This window comes from Atta cephalotes, assembly GCF_000143395.1.
Source record: "Atta cephalotes unplaced genomic scaffold scaffold00062, whole genome shotgun sequence".
In the NCBI taxonomy this organism is placed as follows: Eukaryota; Metazoa; Arthropoda; class Insecta; order Hymenoptera; family Formicidae; genus Atta; species Atta cephalotes.
Window position 1 is genome coordinate 88,648 of NW_012130126.1, and position 765 is coordinate 89,412.

Here is a 765-nt window from a genome sequence, read left to right on the forward strand (position 1 = left end):
AATTATTTCTCTGCTATATTTCTGCGAAAAATGTAAAATTTTTAACACTTTTTGCAGTCCCCGTATATATTAGGTGTAGTAAAAAGAAATCCATTATTTTTGCATGAAATTGAATGGAAAAATAATGGATTTTTTTTTACTACACCTAATACTAGAGATTTTCTAATTAAAGTCATGAAGTAAGAGTCAAGATTAGGCTAGTAATTAGAATTAAATAGATATTTGCTAATAAAAATATGTGACTGTGGTAGTGTACAACTACGTATATATTTAAAATGATTTGACTGTGGTAGTATATATAGATGTATTATTTGCTGAAAAATGGCAATACTAATTAAAATTCGAAACGTTATTTCGTATCTTTGATTACAGGATCTCTAGTAGATTATAGAGCTTCTGTAAGAATTTGGCCTAGTAGATCATTTTTTAAATTAATCTTCCATTTGTGATTCATTCAAATGTACTTTGAATGGTTTCGTATATTTTCGGAAACAAAAAAAAAGAAAAATAAGGCAATTAATTCAGATAAATTATTATTTCAGTAACAATCGGACTGCAAAGTATCATTAAAATATTATTAGTATTACATTTAAGGGGATTATTATTATTTCTATTTGAATATATCGCAAAAAAGTATCGCCGCTCAATCTTATATCTGGATAAATTTATTTAAATGCATATGGATTGATATAGCTATATTATTCCAACGTCTGTGTGTGTGTGTGTGTGTGTGTGTGTGTGGTGTGTGTGTGTGTGTGTGTGTGT